The following is a 17,320-nucleotide window of genomic DNA, read 5'->3' as shown; positions in this document are numbered from 1 at the left end:
TTGTGTATAAAGATTTAATAGGCCTGACTATAAGACAGTGAGATTTTTAAATAAAGAAACTCCAAAATCAAATGGATGTATTTCTTCCTGGTAGTTCCTTTAGGAGACGATATGCTTATTCAAATGACGTTTTCTGGAGCTCCTATGGAAGAACTGCCTGTGAAGAGAGAGCCACGGAAGAAATGGATCTCCTGTCTCTATGGAGGCACAGCGTTCTCTCTCCTCCCTCCTCATCTAGCTTCAGCTAATGGTTTGTGTGCTTGTTGACACCTTCAGCGCCATTGGGAAGGGCTGTGGGGTCATGTGCAGGGGTGGAGCCTAGAAGCGCCCTCAGTCTCCATGTAAGAGCAGGTCTCTTTGTGGATTCCAAGATCCTTTAGGAGTTAGCATAGGTTTACTTGGCTGTACCCTGTAAAGGTGAATTAAAAGAAAGTGAGGAATTAATTGCACTTTCCTTTTTATTTTTATTTATTTATTTATTTTTAATTTTAATTTTTTTTAACATATTTAATGGAGTATAATTGCTTTACAATGGTGTTAGTTTCTGCTTTATAACAAAGTGAATCAGTTATACATATACATATATCCCCATATCTCCGCCCTCTTGTGTCTCCCTCCCACCCTCCCTATCCCACCCCTCTAGGTGGTCACAAAGCACTGAGCTGATCTCCCTGTGCTATGCGGCTGCTTCCCTCTAGCTGTCTATTTTGGTAGTGTATATATGTCCATGCCACTCTCTCACTTCGTGCCAGCTTACCCTTTCCCCTCCCCATGTCCTCAAGTCCATTCTCTACATCTGTGTCTTTATTCCTGTCCTGCCAAGCTCTTCAGAACCATTTTTTTTCTTTAGATTCCATATATATGTGTTAGCATACGGTATTTGTTTTCCTCTTTCTGACTTACTTCACTCTGTATGACTCTAGGACCATCCACCTCACTACAAATAACTCCATTTTGTTTCTTTTTATGGCTGAGTAATATTCCATTGTATATATGTGCCACATCTTCTTTATCCATTCATCTGTCGATGGACACTTAGGTTGCTTCCATGTCCTGGCTATTGTAAATAGAGCTGCAGTGAACATAGAGGTACATGACTCCTTTTGAATTATGGTTTTCTCAGGGTATATGCCCAGTAGTGGGATTGCTGGGTCATATGGTAGTTCTATTCTTACTTTTTTAAGGAACCTCCACACTGTTCTCCATAATGGCTGTATCAGTTTACATCCCCACCAACAGTGCAAGAGTGTTCCCTTTTCTCCAACCCTCTCCAGCATTTATTGTTTGTAGACTTTTTGATGATGGCCATTCTGACTGCTGTGAGGTGATACCTCATTGTAGTTTTGATTTGCATTTCTCTAATGGTAAGTGATGTTGAGCATCCTTTCATATGTTTGTTGGCAGTCTGTATGTCTTCTTTGGAGAAATGTCTGTTTAGGTCTTCTGCCCATTTTTGGATTGGGTTGTTTGTTTTTTTGCTATTGAGCTGCATGAGCTGCTTATAAAATTTGGAGATTAATCCTTTGTAACTTGCTTCATTTTTAAATACTTGGTCCCATTCTGAGAGTTGTCTTTTGGTTTTGTTTATGGTTTTCTTTGCTGTGCAAAAGCTTTGAAGTTTCACTAGGTCCCACTTGTTTATTTTTGTTTTTCCTTCCATTTCTCTAGGAGGTGGGTCAAAAAGGTTCTTGCTGTGATTGACGTCATAGAGTGTTCTGCCTATGTTTTCCTCTAAGAGTTTGATAGTGTCTGGCCTTACATTTAGGGCTTTAATCCATTTTGAGTTTATTTTTGAGTATGGTGGTAGGGAGTGTTCTAATTTCATTCTTTGCACTTGCCTTTTTATCCCTACTCAGTACACAGCGCCATGCTGAGCACAAAGCAAAGGCTCAATTAATTGATGTTAATTGGGACACTCTACGGAGTCACTCTAGCTGGGGACTGGATTGTCTGTGTTGACATCACTCAGCTAAAGAGAAGCTGAGAGTTATCAGCTTGTTTAGACTCATAGATGCTTCAGTTTTCCCAAATAGCCTAAAACTCGGTCTCTTACTGGGGTGACAAACTCTGCCCAGTTTGCCAAGGGTATTTCTCACTTTAGCACCAAGACTCATGCATCTCAGGACCCCCCTTGGATGCAGGCTGACTGAGGTGGTTGGTCACTCTATCCACTGGCGACCCAACTTTACAATGATGCACCTTCCCTTCGTTTTAGCCTGACCTGGCTTCTCCAGCCAAGCCATTCACCCAAGGCTGGATGGAGGCATCCAGTGGCCCAGCCATCCGACCTCTGCTGTGTGTTGTTGTCCTGCAGATGAACAAGCCAGAACAAAGGGATGAACTGCACAGAGACAGGGCCCGACACATATAACCTGGTTATAATTTTCCTGGGAGAGTTTGGGTTCCTGGCTATCCATCCATTCCTTAGTTATGTATGTATGTATGTATGTATGTATGTGTATATTTATGGCTGCATTGAGTTCCTGGCTTATCCATCCATTCCTTAGTTATGTATGTATGTATGTATGTAGGTATATATTTATGGCTGCATTGGGTTCCTGGCTTATCCATCCATTCCTTAGTTATGTATGTATGTATGTATGTAGGTATATATTTATGGCTGTGTTGGGTTCCTGGCTTATCCATCCATTCCTTAGTTATGTATGTATGTATGTATGTATGTATGTGTATATTTATGGCTGCGTTGGGTTCCTGGCTTATCCATCCATTCCTTAGTTATGTATATATGTAGGTAGGTATATATTTATGGCTGCGTTGGGTTCCTGGCTTATCCGTCCACTCCTTATTTATTCATTTATTTGTTTATTTATTTATTTATCTTTGGCTGCCTTGGGTCTTCGTTGCTGCAGGCGGGCTTTCTCTAGCTGTGGCGAGCGGGGGCTCCTCATTGTTGCAGTGCACGGGCTTCTCATTGCGGTGGCTTCTCTTGTTGTGAGCATGGGCTCTAGGCACGCAGGCTTCAGTAGCTGTGGCACACGGGCTCAGTAGTTGTGGCTCATGGGCTCTATAGCAGAGGATCAGTAGTTGTGGCGCATGGGCTTAGTTGCTCCGCGGCATGTGGGATCTTACCCAACTGGGGCTCGAACCCATGTCCCTGGCATTGGCAGGTGGATTCTCAACCACTGCGCCACCAGGGAAGCCCCCGTCCACTCCTTGTAAAGAACAACTGCCTCTCAGGTTGGCTCATCACTTCTGTTTTGCCTGCGACATACAGAAAGGCAAACCGACCAGCCCAACATGACCCTGCTCAGAACAAGGTTTTCTGCCAGGTTTTCACATGCTGGAAAACTTGTGTCCCTTGGAAAGAAACCCCAGCAAAATGAAGCCTAATTTTTATTTATTTTTGCATTCAGAGAGGAATGGCGATGTCTTCCATGTCCTAGACACATCTTAATTTGTGGATTTTTTTCTTATTTGACTCTCTTAATAGGAGGAAAGTATGCCAGGGCTGATTTATGAGTCTCCAGTGGTGCCAGGCATCATTTTGCATGTGCACAGCTGCTCCACAGTAGTTTAACTTGGCGGATAGTACTAAACCCTGGAATCGTGTCATCTATTCGTACACGTGCACAATAGTCTCCTTGTGCAGGTTCTTCAAGGATCCTCGCAGGCATGGCTGAGACTGGGCGTTCACGGAGTCTCACAGTGATTTATTCTGTTGGAAGGCTTTCAGAGTTTCCAGAATGAAGGATGAGATAGCATTTTGTGCCACCGATTAAGTTCCCCAGGGAATTAGAGTTGGGCTAATGTGGAGAGGCCTCAAGCCCACGGTGGGAACTCCCGTTTCAGTGGTCGTCCAGGCGATGTGGGACATGTGACTGCTGACAGCAGGCTGGCTTTCATTCTGACGTGTAGCAGGGAAGCAGCTAAAAGTGGGGGGCGGGGTGATCTAATGCAAGTCGCCGCGGGCGTAAATAACTTGAGAAGCTCTGTTGACAGCAGAAAGTCCGCCCTCCGCAGTAGTTAACAAGGCTATCTTCAAATTCAAAGGGCCCTGACATTTGTCCCAGTTGTCCTTTGTAGTCGAGGGTGCTACTGCGGACACTGTGTTTATCCCTGCAGCCGAGTGTGGCTGAAAATACCCGTGTGTGACAGATGATAAGGCCTTTCTGTGGAAGGGGACAGGGCGGACGTGAGAGCCTGGCTGGGGTTTGTGTGCAGGCCTCCCAGCGCACAGCTTGGCGTGTCACAGAGCATCTTGTCTCCATCTGCAGCGACCTGGCTGCTCTGGCCTCGGCCCCTCGGCTCCAGTGGCCCGCAAGTGTCTCCATTCTTGAGCGACTTTCCCTGGGTCTTGCTTGCTGTCTCCCCTGCCCGCACAGGGCAGGTAGGCTGGTGCCAGACTCCCTCCTACACCCCGGCTCGGAGGAGAAGGCCTTTGAGGTGGGCTGGGTCCCTCGACACTTTTGTCGATGGGTGATTTTATTTTGCTACTTCAGCACTGAGTGTTTTCAACTGGAAAGACCTTGGAGGCTGAAAGGACTTCCCCCCTTTCTCGGTGTCACCTGTCTTAGGACAGGGAAAGGCAGAGGCAGTGCTTTGGGTTCAGGGTGCCTCTCCGTCGCTGGACTAGGTGGACACTTACACAGTTTGTTGCCTTAAAAAATGGTACCTCACCAGCCTATTCTCAAAATCCTTTTTTTTTTTTTTTTTTTTTTTTGCGGTACGTGGGCCTCTCACTGCTGTGGCCTCTCCCGTTGCGGAGCACAGGCTCTGGACGCGCAGGCTCAGCGGCCATGGCTCACGGGCCCAGCCGCACAGCAGCATGTGGGATCTTCCCAAACTGGGGCACGAACCCATGTCCCCTGCATTGGCAGGCGAACTCTCAACCACTGCGCCACCAGGGAAGCCCCTCAAAATCCTTTTTTAAGGCTAGAAATTCCTAAAGGCTCATCTTGGAAGTCTAATAATGGGTTCACAAGCCAGCGACAGGGCTCAGAAAGCCTTTCTGCTCGGGTGTCTTGCTGGGGGCAGCAGTTAAGGTCAGGCCTGGGCGGCGCTGGTGGCCTCAGCCCATGGCCAGCACTGCGTGACTGCTTATTACTTCGCCTCTTTGGCAAATAAAAATCTTTTTACCCGTGGGTTCAAGATGGGGCTTAGGAAAGAGAATAAAAGGGCTTTTTGGTGATACCTTAGCCTTAAAATCTCCTATGGGAGGCACTGCTAATTGTTTTGAACAGGGAAACCCCAAGAATCTTACGAGCTCCTTAACCACTGAGTGAATCACCTTATCAGGCCTTCTTTTAGAAGAGTCTGGTGCATAAGGAAGTTGTGATGAGGATGACTGGGAGATGAGAGTGTGGTGCCTGAGACCCACCCTGGGCACTGGACTTCCCCGGGAGGGAAAGACGACCTGAGCCTCCATGAGCAGCTAAGGGACATCTGGTGTCCAAGAACGGACATCTTCTCAGGAGGGTGAGGGGGTCTGGAATTGGGAGGCAGGGGAACTGAGCACAGACTTTGTCTCCTTCACAATTCTGCCCCTTTGGTTTGAGGTCATCCAGTAGAGTTCCATCCCACACAAGTCTTGAAGTTGTTTCTCCAAGGAACATCTCTGAATCAGCTTTCATCTCTTCTTGACCCTCTAAGGACGCTGGGAGGGAGGCCCAGAGTCCCCAAGGCTCCAGCACATGTAGCAACAGTCTCTGATCCTGTAGATATTGTTTTTTTGTTTATTTGTTTGTTTGTTTGTTGAGAAACTAGGAGGAATGGGATTGAAAGTAACAAGCATCTAGTATGTTCTGTCATTCCCATTTTATAGATGAGGAAACTGAAGTTCAGTTATGGGACCAGGATTATGTGAAAGCAAATAGCAAGGCTGGGATCTAAACATAGGCCACCTATCGGGGGTGAGCAGGTTGACAAGTTAGCCCAACTCAGAGAGCCCCCTGCATCTGACTTCTGTGACCTTCACCAGGAAGACAGCAGGTTCTCCTCATGGTGTTTGAGAAACCACTGACTAAAGAATGAGCCTCGCCTGTATCCCTGATGATCTTTTAAAATAGTGAATAGTAGCACTGCTATAATGGTGAACATTGAAATGCCACCATCTGCCCTTGGTCTTTCGGAAGGTACCAGGCAAATCTTGCTGTTCTGAGACCGATATCTAAATTCTTTTAATTAACTCATTTATTGACCAGGGGATTTTTTCAGAATCTAACGCCTGTGGCTGGTGATTTGTTATGTAAATCAGTATTGAAACATCTCTGGTCAATAACGTTTGGGTAACAAAAGACGTATTAATAAGTCTCTGGTCAATATTAAGAAACCTTATTTGGTTTGATGAGTTAAAGCAATACCCTTAGCCTCCACTGTGTATGTTGGACAAGAGGTCAGAAGGAAACAGTTCCTCTGAGATAACTCCCCAAAGAAGATCCTAATAGGTTTGGGTTGATAGACATCCAAGAAGTTACAGATGATAGGGGTTGACACCCTTCCAAAATTAATATATGCCCAGTAGGCTAAGTCCGTGGTTTCCTTCCTTTTCCATTGGATTTCTAAATGTCAGAAGTCCCCATCTTCATGGTCTGTGACGTGATGGGGCCCTTCTAGTTACAGAGCTCTTCCTCGTGAATTGCTCTGTGAAACCTCAGAGACTGTGCTTCATTCCTTTTCTGTCAGGTGAGGACACGGAGACAGAACGCCCATGCATTCCTGACGGCAGCACAACTGGTGCACCACGGAGCTGGGGCTAGAATCTAGAACGTGAGTGCTTTTACCATTGCCCCGCCGGGCTCCCTCTCCACATTCCACAGAAGGGTTTCTTAAGGATCCCATTTTGCATAAGGCAGCCGATGGTAGCAATGGTCACCTGAAGCCAAGGTCCCAGGCTGTGGAGCTGGTAGGGCTGGGGCATCTCTTGCCTTGGCTTGGGGTTGGCCCAAGGGATTAAAATCACTGGGGTACAAGAGGAAGGATGCCAAGGTTGGAAGCTGGGCCCAGCCTGAATTGGGCTGTGCTGGCGGCATGCGAAGTTATGAAGCATTTTCAAAGTACCTGTGACCTTTTTCTTTTAGGTAATAAAATCTTTACGTTCCAACTGTTAGAAAATATTTGAAACAAGCCATTCCTAAATATGTTTATGTAAGTATTCCTAAGACACACTACACACATGTGTGAGTCAGACTAAGTTCTTCATAAAATAGAATTGAATTCAGTTGTTTAAAATGGGTTTGCTGGGCTTCCCTGGTGGCGCAGTGGTTGGGAGTCCGCCTGCCGATGCAGGGGACATGGGTTCGTGCCCCGGTCTGGGAAGATTCCACATGCTGTGGAGCTGCTGGGCCCGTGAGCCATGGCCACTGAGCCTGCGCGTCCGGAGCCTGTGCTCCGCAACAGGAGAGGCCACAACAGTGAGAGGCCCACGTACCGCAAAAAAAAAAAAAATGGGTTTGCTGTTGGGTTGCATGGAGACATGTACGTGGTTTGATCCTAGCCCTCACTTTTCAATGTTTTGAGTGTCAAAAGGACATAGGATGGCACCTTTCTTAGGAAGTGTGATTTATAATATACTCTACACTCAGTGAAAATTGAGTTTGTGTAGTAGTTAGGATTAGGTTGCTAGAAGATCCAAAATAACAGTAGTTTAAAGAAAATAGAAGTTTCTTTTTCTCTCATGAAACGAAGTCAGGAGTCAGTTCACAGATGGTTTGGTGGCTTTGTGGTATCAGGGGCTCATGCTCCTCCTATCTTGTTACTCACTATGCATGAATCCTATTTCCAAATTCACCTCATGGGCCAATATGGCTGCTGGAGTGCCAACAATTATATCTGCAATCCAGGCAGTAGGAAGAAAAAAGGAGTGAAAATGAGGGAACGCTCTCTTCCACTTCCAGTATGTCTCCTCAGCTAGAACTCTGTGATACGCCAGATCTGGCTACAAAGCAGACTGAGAAACGTATGATTTTTAGCTAGCCATGATGTTCTCAGCTAAAACAATAATCAGGATTATTTTTACAAGGAAAAAAAAGGGAGAATGAATATTGAGTGGCAGTTAGGAATCTCTGCCACAGCTTGGTTATGGAACCTGTTCCTTGCATTTTGCTTGTTCCCTAGGCTCCCTACACTTGCTCCTTGCCCATCCCCTCTTGCACACATGCAATGAAAAAAAAAGACCCTATCGCTTGAGAGACCCAGAGCCATGCAAACAGAAAAGATCATTATGGGTGGAAACTGAGTCAAACTAGGGAGCTTCTTGCTATGATTATTTGCCTTTATTATCAATGTCATTTATTTCATCATCAAAAAGCCTTACTGTGTACTAGAATGTGTAGGGGAAACATCAGAGGTGTTAGGAAATATAATACAGGATTCCTGTCTCTACCCTTGACTTTCTCATTTGGGGGAGATGAGACTCCCAGAGTAAGGTCCTGTCAAGAGCTGTGAAAGGGCCGAGATTTTCCCCCACTTGTTGAGTGAGGAGCTAGCCCGCCCGTGTCCTGGGTGCTGGCAGGAGACGCAGGACCCTGGGTCAGAGATAAAGGACTTAATTATAGCAGTAGTCTGGGTGCGTCTTTTCTGGTGCTAGTTCCCCAGTTCCCGCAGGGTGACTCAGGTGGCCACATGGCGACTGAACGGCAGCGGGTGGCATTACAGGAGAGGAACCTGGAGACCAAGGCAGGCAAAGCTTGCACGATGGGAAGTAAGGCTGCCGCCCGTTCTCCAGAGGGAACCTCCATCTCCGAGGTTGCAGGCTGTCCACCGTGTAGCGTCCTTGTAAAGACGGTCCATCCAGAACCGAGGTGTCAGCGTCTCCGCCCGCAAGATGTCAGACACAGGAGAGGCCCTTGGAGAACCGTCTCCCGCCCGACGAGGCACAGCGCACGCCAAGCGCGGCACCAGGACAGAAGCACCCCGGTCCCCTGTGAGTGAGCAGAGCGCGTTGGGGGCCACGCAATCGGGGGCCTGGAAGGGAGGGCGAGGCTGGACCAAGAGCGGGGAGAGGGCTCCACCCCCCGTGCTGGTGCGCAGACGTGGTACGAGGCGTTCGCAGACCTACCGAAGAGCAGTTTGGTGGAAGGGAGGGTGTTACAGGAAAGCCGTGGGGCCTGGACGTCCCGGGAGGGCCTGGGATGCCTGAGGGACTTCCCACAGTGAGGAGGAGGGTCGGTAATGGTGCCGCCGGCGACACGGCTCGGGATGGCCGGAGCGGAGGAGACGGGAGGCGAGGCAGGGACCGGTCTGGGCATCAAGGGCTGGGTACGCGAGCGCTTCCCACAGGGCAGGGCAGTGCACCCGTATTTATTGTTTCGCTTCCTTTACTGTGGAGCAGGCAGGCAGGCTTGCAGGGAACATCGTGCCTCTAAGGATGGAGGCGGAGCACCACTGATAGACCCGTTACCTCAAGCGGCATTTCCCGAATTTCTCACGATGGCATCACCCGGGTGTTCGGTGCTGGATCCTCTCGTGTATTTTAGGATCAGGCCCCTCCCTGCAGGTATCAGTGTCAGGTTCTAAAGGACCCCGGCGGCCCTTCCTGCCCAGGATACGGGAGGGCTTTGGTGTGGGGCGGATGGATAGAAATACCTGTGTCGTACCTGGGTGACCAGTCACGACAGCGGCTCTGAAAGTGAGAGAACTAGTGTAAAGGACACATCCCCAGGGAAGCCCGGATACTAACAGGCAAACGGCTTCAACAGAGGAGCCCCTGACAAAGACGATGCTGGACATCCCTGTCCGTAACCCTCAGACTGGAGACGGAAATTCGGCGTGTCCTCGAGTGGCTTCCTACTCTTCTCACAGCACAGTCTTGGCTCCTCGACCTGGTGTGAGAAGCAGCAACACGTGCCCCGGCCCCGCACGTCCACAGTGAGTGAAGTGCCCCCGACTCGGCGTGGCTGCCGCCATCCGTCATGGAAGGCTTGGCAGACCGCTGTGGAAACCAGCTCCTAAGTATTTTAAACAGAGACTATGGCTGACAGGAGTCAAACTTTCTGTATTCAGGGAGGATCAAAACCTCAGCGATTTCCAGTAGTTTATTATACGCACCCGCTCATCATAAGCACACTGCACTGGTCATGGAATGCATACGTGTAGCAGGCCATCCAGAGATGGATGAAGAACACTTCCAGGGCACCCAGGTTCCAGCATGGAAGCAGAGTCACAGTTGTTGTATGTGTGCGTATCAGTATGCACTGGTCAGTGGAAACGTCTTCGGTAACAGGGTATCCTTCCCTACTGTGTTGGGTTTCGCCTGGGGTCGAGCATTGGTTGGGATTTTCCTTTTGCAGTGAATGGGTATCTCCCTTTCTGGCGCTAGGGAACTGTGATCCTGAAAGACCATTTTGCATTGCATTTGTTTGCTTTATTAATATTAGATAACACCGGCCATGAATGAATAAGTATGGATAATCAGAGCTCTGTTCCATCTTATAGTCCCCCTTGCATGTATTTTGCAAAACTGGGAGATCTTCAGTATGCTCCTAGAAAGAGAGAGAAAGAAGATATTTTTTTAACACCTCACCACCACTACATTCTCTAGACTCTGGACTAAATTAAGATGAAACTCTCTTAAAATTCCAAAACTGGTTCTTTTTGCATATGCAGTTAAGAGAAAGCTGGCTTGATAAAATACCTTTTTTTCAGAATTCTGACCCCAAGAGAACGAAAATATTCTGAGGAGCAAGCTTGAAGGTAGCTAAGTAAATTCAATCTATTCCAACTGTTATTTTTGCTTTGCATTTGCCAGGTGAATTGCCATGACACGTGTGGTAATGATTCCTTATCTTTACATTTGTATGTTGTTTGTTGTTAAAACGTAGGATCCTTGTTTGAAAAAGTTGAGGAAATTGTTGGACTTCACCCTTTTGTTTTTGTTCTGCAGGAATTAGATTTTGTTCTTTGTGTGTTTACATTTGTCTTGCATATAAGTATGCTGGCTATGAGATCTCTGCCTATTGAATGTATGTACGTTTCATTATGATTAGGTGTCTTTGTCTTTGGATAGTATTGCTGAGGTTAACTTGTAAATGAGCTCTATTTAATAGACTTAAAAGTAAATGCTTACAAATTAAATACTACTATTTAGAAAACAGGCCAAAATGAATTTCAGCTCCTCATGATCTGGGAAATATTCAGTATGGAATTGATATCTGGTATTGAAGCTAGCTTAAGCTTTTTGGTTTGACTACAGACATGTCTTTTAGAAAATTCAAACTATTTAGGATAAACCTTATAACCAGCTATAGAAATTTCTAGTAAGCGTTTCCGAAAAATAAGTATAAATTGTGAGAGATGCCTTTAACATTATTACTTAGGATGCTTTTAAATGCTTGTAATAGAAAACACAACTAAAAGTATCTTAAACAATTACGACTAATTCCTAATGGTTCCAGCATAGATTCAATCAGTGAATCAGCGACATCAAGGATCCAGGTTCTTGCCGTATTTTCCTCTGCCATTCTTACATGTCAGTTTTGTCCTCGGATTTGTTCCCTCATGATCTTAAGACAGCTTCCACGGCACCAGTCCTCAGCCAACAATGACCAGATTCAGGAAAGTATGAACCTTTTGTCCCTTTTAAGAGCAAAGGAAACCCCAAAGTTCCCTTATTTGCCTTCACAGTTCTTAAGCAAGGTTGCACCTGTATTAAATCAAATATTGCCAAGAAGAAAAGGAATTACACCAGGATTGCCTTAACCTAATCCTCATTCACCCACTGGGGCTAAGGAGGGAACAATGAAAATCATGGGCCTAATAACTGAACAGTATTGGGGTTCTCTTGGCAAGGAAGTATGAAGGGAATTGTTGGTGTGGTCAATACAGACATGTCTTTTATTGTGCCTGGGTTTACTGAGGGTGAATGGGTTTATGTTGTTTCTGTTGCACAGTTTGCCAACAGAGAAAAAAATTAGCTTGGCATGATGAAATTCTTAAAGTAAATTAGATGCAAATAGGATGAGAGCTTTTGGGTGACCTCTTTAGAAATGGCTCTGATTTGGGAATGTCTACTTAAGGGTGGTCCCTCCAGATATTTGGTATTAAATTTTAGAGTTGTGCTAGTTTGGGTTGGATGGTGGGGGATTACTGAATAGCTAGGTCATTCCCAGGCAGGGTGCTGAAACATTAAGTACTGAATATAGAAGCTAAAGGTGTCTGGGACTGTTTGGTGCCACACTGAGATATTTTCTATAAAAAGCAGATGTTCTGAAAAATTATTATAGTTGTTTGCCAACCTACAGAATGCTAAAGGACAGTTAATACTTGATTGCTTCTTGGTTTTCACTAGAAATTAAGGGGTTTTTTTAGAGCTTCGGATTCAAATTTAAATATGTAATTAAAGCTACTAAAATAATAAAGGAAACATTTTAGTATACAGCAGGAAAGTAGGATATATGTTTTTTTAAAAGGGAGTTTTACACATGGTTGGGCTGAGATTAGGTTAAACTTAAGTAAATGGATTTTGTTATTAAAAATAGGCTGGTGCAAGCCTAGATTTGGTCCCTCTCTACTAAGGGAACAAGTTTACTTAGAATGCTGCTTTTGATAACAGATTATGTGAACTCCCCTGCCTTTAAGTGATCTATATTTGCTTCTGAGACCTCTTCTCACTTTGATTAAGAAACAAGTATTGTCTTACAGTGACCTGTGATCTTTTTTGACGAACTTCCCAAATATCAAATCTTAGTTAAAATTCTTTTGCCCTCCAGCTAACTTTGGGATGCTTTAGAGGGCCCTTGACACATCTTAGAAGTATTTAACTCGTATTATTTGGTATGTTGAATTACATGGGAAGCATTGTCAAGTGGGTGATAAGCCTCCTCAGATTATACAGTACAGATGTTATTAATATAGATATTCTAGAAATTATGTAAAGTTTCTGAAATGTAAATATGTCCTGGTATAATGCTATCAGTCATAATTCTGGTTATCTTAAAATGTTGTATATCGCAGGAACTTGACTAAGCTTTTTTGTTAACACACTGTAATCAAATCTTTAACCTTGCCTTTTTAAGTCTTTCTTTAATAGTTAAGCTGATGCTTTGCAAAACTGCTTCATCTTCAAGAAGATTCATAGGAAGGACTAAATACATTTTAGATTATGCACCTTTTTTTTTTTTTTTCTGCACGACATGGCAAAATTAAGTCACGATCTTAATTCCCCGACCGGGGATTGAACCCGTGCCCCCTGCAGTGGAAGTGCAGAGTCTTAACCACTGGACCACCAGGGAAGGCCCTCAGATTATACTGCTGAACTGGGTAAGAAATTAAAAACCCTAATGGAAATCCTGATGGCTTCATAAAAAGTTAACAAAAGGATTGGCTACTAAGTGAACTGGTGAACATGGTTATATGTTTGTGGGTTTTGTCTGGAATATTACTGATTTTGATTTGTGTTTTCCAGATATAGGGAAGCACTTCCCCTGAAGTTACTCATGACATACAGCAATTTGGTAAATTATACCTTGTTGAGTAAAACTGAAATATTTTTCTTTTCTCTCTGGCTGGTCCCTCCAGAAACTAGAGATCCTTGGGTTCTGAGCAGCCTTATCAGGTGAATGGGAAAGACTGTCTCCTGGCATGTACAGGAATCTTGATATTTTGGGGACCAAGAATGCCATCGAGGCAGAATCTGATGGCAGGCCTTTGGCATGGATTTCCTGGCCTTGAGAGGCCTTTGGGAATTCAGTCTAAGACTCCTGAGGGGTTCTACCACAGCCAGTTTGGGAAAGCCTATGTAGTCAATGGACCAGACTTAATTTACATGTTTGTGGAGAACACTGCCTACTTTAAGTCTACTGCTAGAAGCACATGTACAATGCTTGTGTGGCAATTGGGTATAAGTGATAAAATGTATGGCCTATAAAGTGTATACCCATTAACATACCTCTGAGCCTGTTCACAATATTTGATCAGTTTTCCCCCATCATGAGTATCTAGGCAAATATAAAGGAGGCCTAGCACCAAGGGACATGATCTACACCTGGGGCAAGAAGCTAAATCAATCACCCTGGCATCAAGGGACATGTTTTGGTCTGTTAAAGAATTTGCAATTAACAAGGGAGATGATGGGAAATCTGTACATATTTTGAGGTCTGGGGAAGTCATTCTAGCTGATACATGATTTAACTTAAACTTTACTGACCAGAGCAGCCTGTTTTGTGGCCTTTCGGACATGCATTGTACATCTGCCTTGGCCATTGAGGAGTGGAATACGTTTGAAAGTCAAAACTGGAGTAGATGTGGTTCAGATGTTCAAGGTAAAAAACTAGGTGGCCATTGTGCATGTGATTTCAGGCACATTCCTATATTGCTGAAAACTTGAATTTTCTGAGCTCTGTCATACTTAGGAGGCCACCAGCCATTCTCAAGCAGCGTCTGCTGGCAGATGGCAGCTGTAACCATATGACCTCAAGATCTCCTCTTGTAACTATTAAATTTTTAGACAATAAAATTGTTTTAGTCAGATGTCAGCAGAAAAAGGAGACGTGGTCAATTGCCCCTGTTATATATACGTTAATACCACATCAGAAGTTAAAACCTACTTAGATAAAAGTACACAACTGGCCACCTGGCTACAAGTCTCCCCCAAAGTGCCAGGTCCAGACTGGTTTTCAGGCTTAGTCTCCTGAATTCCTCAGGGGATGAGATTTTTATTATACAAGACTCAGATCCAGGACTTGGAACTCGAGAATATTTCCAGCTCTGTGTCCATTCCCCAAATCCAGGTAGGACTATGTCCCATTTCAGCAGGAAGTAGCCAGAGTGGTAATCACCCTGTTCCCTGAAAGAACTGGGGAAGGATGAAACGGGAATGGAGTTTGAAACCAAATCACTGTGAGATGGAGTTCCTCTGCTGAGTTTATGATTACCCTCTCCATCCAAAACACCGTTCCCCTCTTGTGGTCCAACACCTTCTCCTCAAGATTGAGGAATATCAAAGAAAAGGGAAGAACTGTAATATGCAGGAACAAATCTGACTCCGTATTAGATCTGCTCCTTTCACTTTAACCTTTGTGTTCTATTGCCTGTGCTTAGTCACGCTGGCTCTGCATCTTTTGTAAAAGAATGCTGCCTATAGCCTGAAATATACAGGATAGCCTACAGGACATCCTAACCTTGACCTGACCTGAACAGAGAATAACAGGAACATCAGGACCTGACTGAGCTGGCCTACATAGACAGCTACATCCAACACAAAGAAGTGTGCAACAACTAACCACGCCCCTCCCTCATCTTGCCTTTAAAGGGCTTTGCTAAAAGCCTTTGGGGAGTTACGGCTTTTTAAGGCATGAGCCACCCATCTCCTTGCCTGGCCCTGCAATAAACATTTCTCTGCTCCAAACTCCGATGTTTCAGTATTGTTTGGCCTCACTGTGCATCGAGCACACAGTGTGTGTGTGCTGCATGTTGTTACGTGTAGACTGTGTGTGTGGTATGCATGATGTGGTGTTTGTGTGGTATGGGTATGTGTGGTGTGTGTGTGGTGTATATGGTGTGTGTCTGTGGTTTGTGTGGTGTGTGTGTGGTATGTAGGAGTGTGTGTGATAGGTGTGCATGGTATATGTATGTGTGTGGTCTGTGTGTATGGGGGGGTATGTCCAGTGTGTGGTCTGTTTGTGGTTTGTGTGCTGTCTGTGGTGTGTTGTGTGTGGTCTGTGTCTGGGGGGTGTGTGTATGTGTGTGATCTATGTGTGTGTCATCTGTATGGTGTGCATGTAGTGTGTGTATGGTATACGTGTCTGTAATTTGTGTGGTGTCCATGGTGTGGGGTGTGTGTGGGGAGTGTGTGTGGTTAGTGTGGTGTGTGTCATGTGTTTGGTGTATGTGTGTATATGGTATATGTGTATGTGGTGTTTCTATCTTCTGTGCTGTGTTTAGGGGGTGTGTTTGGTGTGTGGTATGTGTGTGGAATACATAGTGTATGTGTGTGGTCTGTGTGTATAAGTATGTGTGGTCTGCATCTGTGTGTGTGGTATGTGTATCTGGTTTGTGTGGTGTCTATGGTGTGTGTCTGGTGTGTGGTGTATGTCATGTGTTTGGTGTATGTGTGATATATGTATGTGTGGTGTTTGTGATGTGTGTGGTTTGTGTGTCTGTGATCTGTGTTGGGAATGTGTGGTGTGGGGTGTGTGGTCTGTGTGTGTGTGTGGTGTCTGTGATGTATGTGTGGTGTGTGTGGTATGTGTGGTGTGTCTGATATATGTGTATGTGCGCGGGTGTGGCGTATGTGGTGTATGTGTGTAGTGTATCTGGTGTATGTGGTCTGTGTGTGGGTTTTGTGGTGTCTGGTATATGTGTTGTGTGTGTGAGGTCTGTGTATGTGGTATATGTGTGTGGTGTGTAGTGTATGTTTATGTGTGTGTGTGGTGTGTCTGTGGTGTTTGGGTGAGGCATGTGGTATATGTGTGGTGTATGTGTCTGTGAACATGTGTGGTATGTGTATTTGTGTGTGTGATCTGTGTGTGGTGTGTGTGATCTGTGGTGTGTGTGGTGTGTTTGTGGCGTGTGTGGTGGGTGTGTGTTTCTGTGGTTTGTGTATGTGTGGTGTATGTGTGTTTGTGGTCTCTGTGGTATGTTGTGTTTGTGTATGGTGTGTGTGGTCTGTGGTGTGTGTTTTGTGTGTGTGCTTTGCATGGTGTGTGTGGTGTGTGATGTCTGTGCGTGGTTTGTGCTGTGTGTAGTGTACGTGGTGTGTGTGTGGTGTCAGTAGTGCTTGTACGCAGACAGTACACACAATGTCCTGACACTGTCCTCTGTGTACGGGATGAGGGCTCCGTCTTACCAGCTGTGACAGGGGTGTCCTTTTCTTTTCCTCACGCCTTCCTTTACACACACAGGAAAACCAACGACAGGGGAGACTTGGCAGTAGCTTAGAGCCAGGCCCACTTCCGGTTAGTTTAAAGAACATTTACGGATGAAACGGCCAATCTGAAGTAAAAAAAAAAACAAAAAGAGGTTGTGGGGAGGGAGACAGGTTAAACAGAGAAGAGGAAGCAGCAGGAGGAGGAGGAGGAGAAAAGCCTGTGAGCTTCAGTGCACTACACTTGTGGTCACACCCAACAAATTCCTTTTTACTCGGTACATAAACTTGTCCTAAGCAATGTGCTCGAAGGGAAAATTCCCAAGCTGCAGTGCTAGGTTCGGAGTCATTTATCAAGTTAATCATGATCTATTAGCGTCAGCTGGAATGTGTTACATTCCATCTCAGGAAGGGAATCCAAGGGAACAATTCCCAGCAAGCAACTGTTCAGTCTGCAGAGTGAAAACCTCCAAGTCCTTTCATTACTGTTGACAATATTTTTCCATCATCTTCCAACTGGGGAGATATAGTCAAATGGGAAAATAAGGATTGGAACATACA

The 17,320-nt window shown here is 45.3% G+C and overlaps 1 long non-coding RNA gene and 1 other non-coding gene across 5 annotated transcripts in view; both read right to left on the bottom strand.

Annotated features, from left to right (window-relative positions):
• Positions 1–8,216: 8,216 nt before the first annotated feature.
• The window catches only part of LOC132492790 (uncharacterized), a 73,695-nt gene continuing 64,591 nt past the window's right edge, over positions 8,217–17,320 (bottom strand). For all 4 annotated transcript variants that reach the window (XR_009532866.1, XR_009532869.1, XR_009532868.1 and 1 more), the window contains 2 exons: positions 16,742–16,887; positions 8,217–10,439 (listed from right to left, as the gene is read on the bottom strand). This is a non-coding gene — a long non-coding RNA (uncharacterized LOC132492790). The remainder of the gene's footprint in view (positions 10,440–16,741; positions 16,888–17,320) is intronic.
• On the bottom strand, positions 13,115–13,187 carry TRNAG-UCC (transfer RNA glycine (anticodon UCC)). Its single transcript has one exon. It is a non-coding gene; the product is annotated as a tRNA-Gly (tRNA).

This window comes from Mesoplodon densirostris, chromosome 6 (genome assembly GCF_025265405.1).
Source record: "Mesoplodon densirostris isolate mMesDen1 chromosome 6, mMesDen1 primary haplotype, whole genome shotgun sequence".
In the NCBI taxonomy this organism is placed as follows: Eukaryota; Metazoa; Chordata; class Mammalia; order Artiodactyla; family Ziphiidae; genus Mesoplodon; species Mesoplodon densirostris.
Note: the sequence above shows the minus strand (reverse complement) of the source record. Positions and strands in the feature narration are given on the sequence as shown.